The 11,735-nt window shown below is 47.0% G+C and overlaps 1 non-coding gene across 1 annotated transcript; it reads right to left on the bottom strand.

The window, feature by feature from the left end:
- Positions 1-761: 761 nt before the first annotated feature.
- LOC138398554 (small nucleolar RNA U13) lies at positions 762-865 on the bottom strand. Its single transcript, XR_011236028.1, has one exon. It is a non-coding gene; the product is annotated as a small nucleolar RNA U13 (small nucleolar RNA).
- Between the last annotated feature and the right edge of the window lie 10,870 nt (positions 866-11,735).

Raw genomic sequence — 11,735 nt, 5'->3', positions numbered from 1 at the left:
GTCGACCAGATATCTGTGGTGCACATGGCCACTGTTCGCTGGTTGACCAGATGTCTGGTCTGTGGCAGCTATCGTGGTAGACAGGCTCTGGGACGGATTTGGTTTCTGTGGCCCCATTGCTCCTAGAGGTCGCCCTCTGATCAGTTATTCTTACGGCTTGGGACGAGGGACGCGGGGGAGTGTTCCTCTAGTAGTTTGTGTCTGCAGCTTGTTGATTTGCTCTTACTCCCTTACCACATGACCAACGGTGTGACTTTCTTTTTTTCCCTTTTATTTTATTTATTTTCTTTTTTCCTTTTCCTGCCCCCTTTTTTCCTCTGTATTCGTTGCTTCACGTCATACGGGTGATGTGCCGACACACTAGGACCATGGTTATGAACTATAAAGGGATCTGGGATGGCTTCGTAATTATTTTCTTTTCTCTGTCCTCGCTCCCTCCAACCCCCCCTCTTTCTCCCTCCCTCTCTCCCCCTCCCTTTCACCGCGCTGAGAATGAGCTCCCGAGCTCGCGTGCCAGCCTAGGAATCGGCTGCATACGCCATGGGCCCCCAGGTCGGCTACATGTTGCCCTCGGTCTCCATTGCCAGTGCCTTGGGGTCGACCAGATGTCTCTGGCGAATTGAGCCGTAGAATGGTAGCTTCATGGTCACTAGGTGTCGCTCTCCGGTCAGCATTCTTCCTTCTCGGTGTGACTTGTGTTTCTTTTTAAAAACTTCTTTCTTCCTCTTTTTTTTTTAAATCTCTTTCTTTTTCTTTTTTCAGGTCAGATGGGTGATGTGTGGACGAAACGCAGTGTGAGGGAAAAGACAGGTCTCACACGTGCGCATGAAGACCCGATCATCACGCTTTTGAGCTACAAATGGATCTGGTACGACTTTTTAATTGTTTTCTTTTTTCTATTTTCTTTGTTTTAATTAGTAAGACTGAGAATGCCTGTGTTACTCCGTAGAGCTGACGGGTGAAGTCCCCAGCATGTAGCCTGGAGGGGGGGGGGGTACGTCTCTTTATTACAAAAATATTACTTGACTAACCCCGCGCTCCCCACCCCCAACCCCCGCCCCACAACCACGCGACAACCAGGGACAATGATATGTACGTCCTCGTCGACATATTAGTTATGGGATGGGGGCAAAGGAAATACTGCTCCCGTAAAAACACTCCCTCGTTCCACCAGTGATTCTCTCAGCCAACTAAGATCTTTATGTCCCAGAACTTTATTCTGCTCTCCCTGTTAGTAGCAGGATGATGACGACTGCTGCTGCACCGCCGCCACCACCACCACCACCACCACCACCACCGTCATTTTTCACGGTCGGCACGGTGGCTCACGCCTGTAACCCTAGCACTCTGGGAGGCCGAGGCGGGTGGATCACTCGAGGTCAGGAGTTCAAGACCAGCCTGACAAATTGAGTTGGAATTAAAATCTGGGGTCTTGGACTTCTAATCCAATAGTGTTTCCATAGAGATTGAGCAGGCATATTGCATTCTCGGTATGGAGCACAGCAAACCGAAGGTCTGAATATCTGCTGACAGATTTAGAGACTCAGTGTCTATAACTCATACTCTTTTTTTTCATCTCTTGATAATAACCTGTGAAGTTTATTATAATTTATCTGTTGCCATGTTTGGAAAGCAAACGTTGTGGCAGGATTTAACTGTTACTTAATTCTCTTAACGGAATTGTTCATTCAGCAAAATTACCTTTTGAGGATTATGTTCATATTTCTTCATTAAGTAAATTGCCTGCAGCATTTATGTTGAGTATTTCAATCTCTAATGAGTTCCCACCAGAAGGCAATACTGAAATGACTGCAATATAGAAAATGGGTCTGCAGTATTCCTCATCCATTCATAACTTTCTGACTTAGGTTGCTGAAGATGTTCATGTCAGAATAAACTGAGAAATTCAATCTGTTAGCCTGGGCAATTATGTGATAAAAAGCTGTATCTACCATTTTCCTCTCCCAACTGATTAGCCAAAAGATTACCAAACTATCATGCAGTGTGTAGGAATAAGGGCCAAAAAACAAATCACTAAATCAGTAAGAATCATGTGAAGTGATACTTTGTCAGTAGATTTAGTAGACAGATGGATTTTTGGAAATAAATCCAATGTTTTCTAAAAAAAAAAAAAAAAAAAAGACCAGCCTGAGCAAGAGTGAGACCCCCGTCTCTACTAAAAATAGAAAGAAATTATCTGGCCAACTAAAAAAAAAAAAAATATATATATATATATGTTGAAAAAATTAGCCAGGCATAGTGGTGCATGCCTGTAGTCCCAGGTACTCAGGAGGCTGAAGCAGAAGGATTGCTTAAGCCCAGGAGTTTGAGGCTGCTGTGAGCTAGGCTGATGCCATGGCACTCACTCTAGCCCGGGCAACAGAGCAAGACTCTGTCTCAAAAAAAAAAAAAGAGTCTCTGGTTACCTTCTCTCTCACCTATATCGGATTGGGTCTTGTGGGAAAAAAAAAAAAAAACATACTAAAGAAAGCAGAGCAACATTTGATTCTGAAGAAACAGATCAGACATTGCTGATGAACTAGTATTCCCTATTTCAGTAAACCAAGAAGGCCTATTGTCATGAGGATGTGAGGGGTCCGGGTATGATGGGATGGTTACCATTAAACTATACAAAGCAGACAGACTATGGCACATGTGATTTTAGTAAAGAGAATAAATGGTGACCTCTTTGCCGGGTTTGGCCTTAGCATACAAAAGGGAAATAAATGTGTGATAGTATGCTCAATTTTTACTCTGGAAACAGATGTTGGGCACTGAACTGAGAACAGTGAATTTTTTATCCTTGATATTCATACATGCTTAGAGGAGGCCAAAAAAATACTGAGCTTAGAAGCTATCCCTAAAACTTGGATTTTATGTTCCCTTGCCTTTTCATAACTAAGAAACACACAACATTAAAGAATGGACACAAGCTTCCAAAAGGTTTATATGTGGCCCTATTTATTTATTTATTTTTTGAGTCAGATTCTCGCTCTGTTGCCCAGGCTAGAGTGCCACGGGATCAGCCTAGCTCACAGCAACCTCAAACTCCTGGGCTTAAGCAATCCTTCTGCTTCAGCCTCCCAAGTAGCTGGGACTACAGGCATGTGCCACCATGCCCGGCTAAAGTTTTTTTCTATATGTATTTTTAGCTGTCCAGATAATTTCTTTCTCTTTTTAGTAGAGACGGGGTCTCACTCTTGCTCAAGCTGGTCTTGGACTCCTGACCTTGAGCCATCCTCGTGTCTCAGCCTCCCAGAGTGCTAGGATTACAGGTGTGAGCCACCGCGCCTGGTTTCCTTTTATTTATTAATGTTACAAGACCTTAATTATTCATGCCCTGAATCTGATATTCAAATTATCCTTGTGGCCAAAACATTTGCATAGTAAATGACAGGGAAAGAAGACTATCACATGAATAGATGACAAGGAATGGGAGTACTGCTGAAATTCCAGGTAGCCTATGTTTACACACTGAAAATACCAATTAGCCCCTATGATGAATTCAAAGATAGATCTAAATTTCTGACCCTAAAAGATATTTCTTCCCATGGTGTCACAGATAAAAATAAAACTCCATCCTAGCACTTTGGGAAGCATAGGTGAGAGGATTGCTTGAGGCCAGGAGTTTGAGGTTGCAGTGAGCTATGATGATGCTACTGCAGTTTAGCCTGGGAAACAAGAGTGAGAGTCTGTCAAAAAAAAAAAAAAAAAAAAAGAAAGAAAGAAAGAAAGAAGAAAAGTCAATCTATCCATTGCATTTTCTACTCTTCAGGGGACTGAGCTTCAGCAGGGTGATGTGATTTGACAAAGTTCATTTTGCTAACAAATAAAACACTGGGGTTTAAACTCTGAGTTTTCTAAATCTAGTGTGTCCCCCTACCCACCATACTGTGTCACCTCTGAGAGTATATATCCAACAGAGGAGAGCTGTGGAGGCCATTCTTGGACAGACAGAGTTAACTAGTGCAGATCATGCAATCTCTGCTTTGCAGTCAGTCTACAGGAATATGGAGCCATTAAAACTGCTCGTGAGGAAAATACCATGTCATAGGTGTGATGAGGCACAGTAATCACTATAGCTCTGTGAGCCACAGTGAAGCCATCTTGTATGCAGGCTAGTGCAGCCATCTTGTGTACGGACTCACTGTTGTGTGAAGTTAAAAAAAGAAAACATGAATAACAGAAAAAAATTTATACAGTGATTAACTTGTAAGTGATTGTTTAAAATCATTAGGTGTGTATAGTTACATTGTACTACGCTTGGCAGTTCCTTGGAAAAATGTTCTTGGATGTTCCTCAAAGAAATGTTCCTTGATTTAACGGTTGCTATTTGCTTCTGTAAGTTTGCTTGCTTATGAATTATTGTAATCAACATGTTATGAGCTGTATGTGTATGGTTAGTATTGTTAGTGGTAAAGGTATATAACCTCTGCCCACTTTAAGATCGGGGCCATTCCCTGTCTCTGGACTTTCCCAGAACAGGGGATGGTCGCTGGCCAGCTAATAAAGACTCCTAATTTGGCTCAATTCGGTGTTTAGGTGGTCATTTCTCGCATCTTAGGCTATAACACTAGGGAAACAAATATTATCTGCTATAGACAGATAAAATTTAGGAAAAGAACTGAAACCTCTCTTCCTCTTACAGTGCTTTCAGGTCAGATGCTGATCCCTTCCATTCACAGATTCAGATACATCATTCAATGTAAGCATTGTCAACAAGTCACTCTTTGCAACTTTCCGGAATTTCTAGGGTATATCATACTTATAAAGACGATCACTTATGTGAAGACACCAGCCCTCCAAAAAAAACAAAAACAAAAACAAAACAGAAACCCACTTGTCTCTGTTGTGGAAATCAAAATCAGCTTTTATGAAATCCACTAAATTCACACAAGAAGTAAATATAATCATACTGATATGTGCAATTTTAATCTTAGAACAGAATGCATGGTGCTCCTTATCATCTTAGATACTGTCAACAGAAAGCATTTCAGTGGATAAACAATCTCCATGAGCTTTTCTACAGAGATGAACCAAGGGGCGGGGGATGATAAATAATGAGGGTTGAGGATCAGATAAATGACTGAAAAACAAAAACAACCACTTCCTGGTTCCTCAATACAAGCATTAATTTAAAGGGTATATTTGTATACCTAGGTGGAAAGTGGAAGCAGCTTTAAAAAAAAAAAAATTGCTGTGAGCCCTGGTTATGATATGGCAATAAGCGCTAGCTCTTGGAAGGTGTAAAAAAAACATACTGTGGCTTATGCCAATTTGGAATGCACAAAGATAATCTTGAGCACCACGACCATCCAAAAATGTGAATACCTAGCTAGCGATCCGGATCAGACATAATATAAAAGAAAAAGCTCCCACGGATAAAAGAATGTGAACATGATTGACTTGTCAATAGAAAAGGACCCCAAAACACTGCAAAATAATTTAAGGAGTTTATTCTGAGCCGAACGTCCGTGACCATGGTCCAGAGAGCTACACCCAAGAACCCTTGAGCAAGTGGTTACAGTTTGGCTTCATACATTTTAGAGAGACAGGAATTACATGTAAAATCACAAATCAATACATGGAAGGGGTACATTGGTCTGGCCCAAAAAGGCAGGACATTTGGAAGTTGGGGGTGGGGGGGCGTGGTGTACAGGTTTACAGCTGGTTTTAAAGATTCTTTGATTTGCAATTGATGGAAGAAATCAATCTCTGCCTAAAGGCTTGGAATGTTTTCAGTTAAGATAAGGACGTCTGCTAATCACGGACAAGTCACTGGGCGTTTACCCAAAACTACAGACAAGTCACTGGGCGTTTACCCAAAACTAAGTGCTGCGTAGTTTTGTAAACGGTTGGCCTGCAAGATATGGGTTAAGCTTTGTCTCGCCTGGCCTTAGGCCCGTCAGCCATTCGGTATCTCGTTACAAAAACTGACTCCATCAGGGAGGGGTGTCTGACTTCCCCTGTCCTTGTGGCCAGCAGCTCAGGTTTAAAGGTTTTCTGGGGTCCCCTGGGCCAACCAGGGGACAGGGGTCCATTCAGGCAGCTGGCGGTGGGGGGCAGGGGGCGGCTTAGGATTTTATTTTAGTTCATAGACTCCAGAAATGGTGTTTCCCTGGGAAAGATATACCAGTTCCTGAAAAGCTTTCATTCAGTTAGTCTGGCCCCTGAGATCGTCTCCCTGCCCCCACTCCTCCCCTGCCCTCCCCTGGAGCCAGAGCCCGGACGGAAAGGCCCAAGAGGAGAGGCGCGTGGGGGAAGTGCCGCTCCCAGAACAAGGCTCATCTCGGCCCCACGTAACCCTGCCACCGCGACCACTTCGCCTGAGGAGGTGCCCAGCAAGTCGTGTTTCTGCTCCTCGGGATTGCCTGCGGGATGGGGGCGGGATATGAGCTCCCGGTCCAAGAGGAAACCCCTAGCCTGGCCGCCCATGTGGACGCGCCCCGCCCGGGTGGAGCCATTCCGCTGCCCCTCCTTCCCCTGGCTTCCTGCACCCGCACAGGGCCCCGCCTCGGCCGCGCTGATTGCGCATGCGCGCTCTCATGTACTCGCCTGGGATTTCTGTCCCGCGGAGCCGCTTTCAGCCGTGACTCGCCCCGCGGGTTGAGGCTTTTAAGCCTGTGTCGCGGCCGTGGCACAGCGCATGGGGGAGGGGAGGGAGTGTAAGTCGGTCACTCGGGGTATGTGTGTGTGTGTGGGGGGGGGGGCGCTAAAAAAAATCAGTCCCCTCCGTCTCCTACCTCAGGAAAACCCCCAAACCCTTGGAGAACTGCCACCGCCCGCTACCGTGGGGGCTGGGATCTTACTTTGTGTCCTCCTTGTGGTCCCAGTCCAAGGGGGCTGGGCTGCCAAACATCCTCTTGGGAGGAGGGGCAGAAAGGGCCCAGGCCTGGCCGGGGGTGGATTGAACCCATCCACCCTGGGGTGTGGACTTGTTACCGAAAGCTCAGCCACTTGTCCACGAGGCGGAATAACGAGGACAAGCGGTTTGAGGAGGAAGGAAAGAGAGAGTCTACTTTGTCGGCAAAGGAGGAAATAGGGGTAGACCTTCTAGTCTCAAACCCCCAAATTTCCTGAACATAGGCCTAGGCAGAAATACAGAGCTTTTGAAGGGCGGGTTCTCAGCTTCAGACAATTACTGTGGTTAACTAATCGTCCCATTTCTGCTCTGAAGAAAGCCTGTGAACTCTGGGCGCCTACCATAGGGAGGTGAGGCAGGGCTGGGGGCCACCTGGGAGTTTTAACAAAAGACTTAACAGTGCCTCGGGGATGCAGGCCTGGCTGCAAGTTCCCAAAGGCTTGGGGGAAGTTTTAAAAAGACAGAAAATCTTCCTGCAAGTTTCATGAGGAGGAGGTGCTCTCTGGCTCTCCCACCCTCTTTCTTCCTTTGGGAAATCCTCAGCCCTGTTTCACACACTCAAGTTGGTGGGCCTACTCCAGCCACCAGCCACCTCCTGTGCCACTTCCCGTCCCCCACCCCAAATGGGGTAGGTGTACAGACAGGAGCACACCCCACGAAGGGCGCCTGGGGATGAAGAATTGTGGTGGCCAAATGGGGGGTGGGGGGAAGGGGAGTGGCTGGCATTTGGCAAATGGTGACAAGGTGTAGCCATCCAGGCTTCTCTGAAAAGTGGGACTGTGAGCCTGAGAGTGCCAACGTCGATGGAAGTGTTCACTGCTGTGGGATGTCTCTTTTACCACGATGTAACACCAAAGCAAACCCTTGTCCCACTTGGTCGCAGAGGGTCCTGTGCAATTTAGAAAAGCCATAGTGTGGCCATTCGGAATACTTCCTGCCTCTCCAGGAATCAAAAATTAGAAAGGAACACGGGTTTTGTATTAACCTACCAAAGGCAGAGAGAATTTTAGCCTTTCAAAGCCTGCCCTGGCCCTGTCTCAGGGCAGTGGCACCCCAAGTTCCATGATATATCTGGACTCAGCTGACTTCTTTAGCCATCTGATGGGATGCCCCTGCCAGGTGGCCACTCACTCACCCCTCAGTTCAACCCTGTACCAGGGGCCGGGCGCGGTGGCTCACGCCTGTAATCCTAGCACTCTGGGAGGCCGAGGTGGGCGGATCGTTTGAGCTCAGGAGTTCGAGACCAGCCTGAGCAAGAGCGAGACCCCATCTCTACTAAAAATAGAAAGAAATTATATGGACAGCTAAAAAAATATATATAGAAAAAAAATTAGCCGGGCATGGTGGCGCATGCCTGTAGTCCCAGCTACTCGGGAGGCTGAGACAGGAGGATCACTTGAGCTCAGGAGTTTGAGGTTGCTGTGAGCTAGGCTGACGCCACGGCACTCACTCTAGCCTGGGCAACAGAGTGAGACTCTGTCTCAAAAAAAAAAAAAAAACAAAACACCCTGTACCAGGAAGTGTTGTCTTCTTCCTAACCACTGTGGGGAGACTGGGTGGTGATGTGCTTGTGTGTGGAGGGGGAATGGGGCAGACCCACAGGTCTGGCCACAGTGGGCCCGTGGCAGCATGAGATTCCCCCGGAAGGGAGACAGGGTGGCACTACGGCACAGAAGCCTGCTGCCAGTGGCCACGAGGATCGGAGGGCACATTAAACGGGTGGCCGAGGCTGGGATGGTCCGGCCTGAGATGCAGCCACTGAGGCCACCTGGGTGGAGGGTCAGCCCAAGAAGCCCTGCAGCAAGAGGTCTCTCTGGCAGAGCAGGTGCTGAGTCCAGAAGTCAAGACAGCTGGGAGGCCTGGGAGACTGAGGCCCTGGGTCTCAGGTCCTGGAGTGGCAGGGGGCAGTTCCAGGAGGGCCTAGGCTCCAGAGGCCATGACCCTCCCAGTGGAGGAGGTCCAGGCTGGGTGTGGTATGCTCCGGGACGAGGGGGTTGGAGTGATAGGCAGAGGGAATGACATCTTCACTCAGACGTGCCCTCAATCTGAAGATGTACACAGAGGCTACTATTTGCCGGGCATTGAGCCAGGTGACATAAACCACCCGTGTGTTCCTTCACTGAGGTGGTGTCATGTCCTTCCTTGCAAAGGATGAGACGGGAAATGCGCTGATAATCCTAGGAAGTCTCAAGTCTTAGGGCAGAAAAGAGGATACTAGCCTGGCACGAGTCGTAGACATCTTTCCTCTGGAAAGGTGGGTACTTGGAGCAGCGTGACTGCAGGTGAGTTTTCGGCGTGGCCTCAAGTTCTCAGCTAGTATCGCTCTGAGTGTCTGGTCACAGTGGATCACTGTGGTTGGAGGGATGGTGAAAGAAGAGCGGATCTCAGGAAAAGCTTCGGGCCTGGTGGCATCGTCCCATGCACTGAGGAGACACCCGAAAAAAGTGTCATGCCTTGTTCCATCCAGGTGTTTTGTAGAATCTGTAGTGATACCAATCCACCCTTGTGCACAATGGAAGCATTTCCTAAAAAATAATATATTTGTTTGCTTCATTTTAAGAAGATATAGGTGGCTCCCAGAAGATGTTCCTCTTCTCTTCTATTGTTAACGAGAGCTCTCCTGAATCTCTCCAAGTAGAGTAAAAGCAAGTGGATGTAAATGACATTTAGTTACATTGCATTTTCTAGAAACACATACGTGAGTGGGGTGTGTGTGTGTGTGTGTGTGTTTTGTTCTTTTTAAAAAGCATACCCTGCCCACTTTTCATGGTAGCAAATGCACTATAAATCATGTGTCATTTCATCGGTGGGCTGGCTTCTTGTATTTCCTTCCTTCCTTCCTTCCTTCCTCCCCGCCTCCTTCCCTCCCTCTCTCCTTTTCTCTCTGTCTCTCTTTCTTTGTTTTTCCTTCTATGTAAGAAAATAATCTCATGGAGGCCTAATCCATTTCTAAGGCCTTAATTATTTTTTTCTAGGTTAAATATGAATTTATGAGCCCAGATGTGGCATTTGGTCAGATGTGGCTTGCCTGGATCTCTGGCCTCCAAAGAGAGGTTTGACAAATGATCCGTTGGGCAGAGTCCGTTGTGGCTTTCTCATTAATGTTTGCCGTGGTGAGATCAAACCAATTCCTGTGATCATTACCGTCACCTGACTGACTCAAACGTTACCGACCGACTTTGTCTTGCATTGTTCCAATGTTCCAGGAAGGGACAACGCATGAAAACCGCACAAGGAAGGCAGAGGTGCATTTTGCCTTCCTCCAGCTAGTGGAGCGCTCAGCATTGCTTTCCTTCAGAGCTGAGTTGAACCGGTATGGTGTCCAGACAGGCTGCAGTCCCGTTATTGTGCCTTCTTTGACCACTTGGAGAGCTACTAGCATGATCCCGGCCTCACTCACGCAGACTACTGAGTTATGACCCCATGTGTGCCCTCCGTGGTGGGCAGGGTGATCTGCTCTCGCCCACCCAGGGTGGTGTCCCCCACTGCCACCCCCGCCCCATCTTTGCGTTTACAGAAAACAAACACAAACAGAAGAGAGGGAGCCCGAGGAGGAACGTATGCTATCCAGGTTATCTTGGAAGGCTTCCTTTGCCATTTCTGAGGACTCACCCTTTTGGATGTGATCCACCCATATGATTCATCATGGGAACATACCTGTGATGAAACAGAACTGGCTATTCAGAATGGTTGAGAAGTGAGAAGTGGGAGGACCCTGATTTTTTTGGATGTGGTATGTATTCGTGAGGGAGAAAAGTTTTCATAGGAATGTATATCATGGTAGTGGTTATGTGAGAGGCAACAGAAAACGTAAGATGCACTCAAATTCACTAGAGATGCACAGATCTGAAGCTCTGCTGGAAGAAAAACTGTCCCCCTTCCTTCCTGCCACTGTCTCGAGTGTCAGTGAAATATAGGGGAAGCTCCTGAAGGAAACGTATGGCTTTCATGGGACATACATCTGTCTGGGCCCAGAGACTTCCACGTGAAGTACTTTGAATTCAAGGATTTCATGCAAGTGGCACTTATTTCTTTTCAAGAGAAATGTTTGTGTCTCCTGAAGGAGAGATGAGATGGTGAATTTCTTGTAAACTTAGACGGGATGGGAGGACAGACGACTGAGTAGGTGTGTGTTTTCGAGAAAAAGGGTGCTTTTGACAAAGCGGCTCTTGGAAGATCACCTTCTTTCTCGTGTTGTCTTCTGGCTGTCTCCCGTAGTTTTATGTATTGACTTATTTATTTATTTTTCCTTTTGGCTTGAATCCATTCTTTTCATTTCAGCATCTCATCTGAGGTCCTCTTCTGAGAGGAACCTGGAAACGTTTCCTTGTGTTGCATCTTTCCGGGCTCTGTATGACTGAAGAGCATTGTTCCTCTTCAGTCACTGGACTCTTTGCTAGCCAGGCCTTAATTCTCCACTTTGTAAACCCCAGATTGGATATCCACCCAGAATCCTGTAGAGACCCGCTGAATCGGACTGGGACGTCTTGTAGACCTTACGTATTAAAAACTGATCCAAGGCCGGGCGTGGTGGCTCACGCCTGTAATCCTAGCACTCTGGGAGGCCAAGGCGGGTGGATCGCTCGAGGTCAGGAGTTCAAGACCAGCCTGAGCAAGAGTGAGACCCCGTCTCTACTAAAAATAGAAAGAAATTATATGGACAACTAAAATATATATATACAAAAAATTAGCCGGGCATGGTGGCGCATGCCTGTAGTCCCAGCTACTCGGGAGGCTGAGGCAGTAGGATCGCTTAAGCCCAGGAGTTTGAGGTTGCTGTGAGCTAGACTGACGCCACGGCACTCACTCTAGCCCGGGCAACAGAGTGAGACTCTGTCTCAAAAAAAAAAAAAAAAAAAAAAAAACTGATCCA

Source organism: Eulemur rufifrons, chromosome 17 (assembly GCF_041146395.1).
Source record: "Eulemur rufifrons isolate Redbay chromosome 17, OSU_ERuf_1, whole genome shotgun sequence".
Lineage (NCBI taxonomy): Eukaryota > Metazoa > Chordata > Mammalia > Primates > Lemuridae > Eulemur > Eulemur rufifrons.
Note: the sequence above shows the minus strand (reverse complement) of the source record. Positions and strands in the feature narration are given on the sequence as shown.